Genomic DNA, 266 nt, shown 5'->3' with positions numbered 1-266 from the left:
GGTTTTGGGTCCACGTTGTTGAGTTCAGCTCAGTTTTTTGTGGAGCAGGAAAGGGGGGGGGGGGGGGGGCAGCAGCAGCCCCCTCTGGTTGAATAATCGCGCACTGTGTTGCGCACGGAGGCTGAAAATGTCCTGAAAGTATTTTGACAAACTGTCTCCCTGCTCCGCCTGGAGGTCCTTAAACGCATCATCCGCGATTTGCCAAAATGTCCTCTGCGCAACATGTGGTCACCCTAAAAAAAAACATGTGGTCACCCTAAAAAAAA

This window comes from Nematolebias whitei, chromosome 13, assembly GCF_014905685.2.
Source record: "Nematolebias whitei isolate Nwh7 chromosome 13, NemWhi1, whole genome shotgun sequence".
Lineage (NCBI taxonomy): Eukaryota > Metazoa > Chordata > Actinopteri > Cyprinodontiformes > Rivulidae > Nematolebias > Nematolebias whitei.
The sequence above is the reverse complement of the archived record's forward strand: the minus strand, read 5'-3'. Positions refer to the sequence as shown.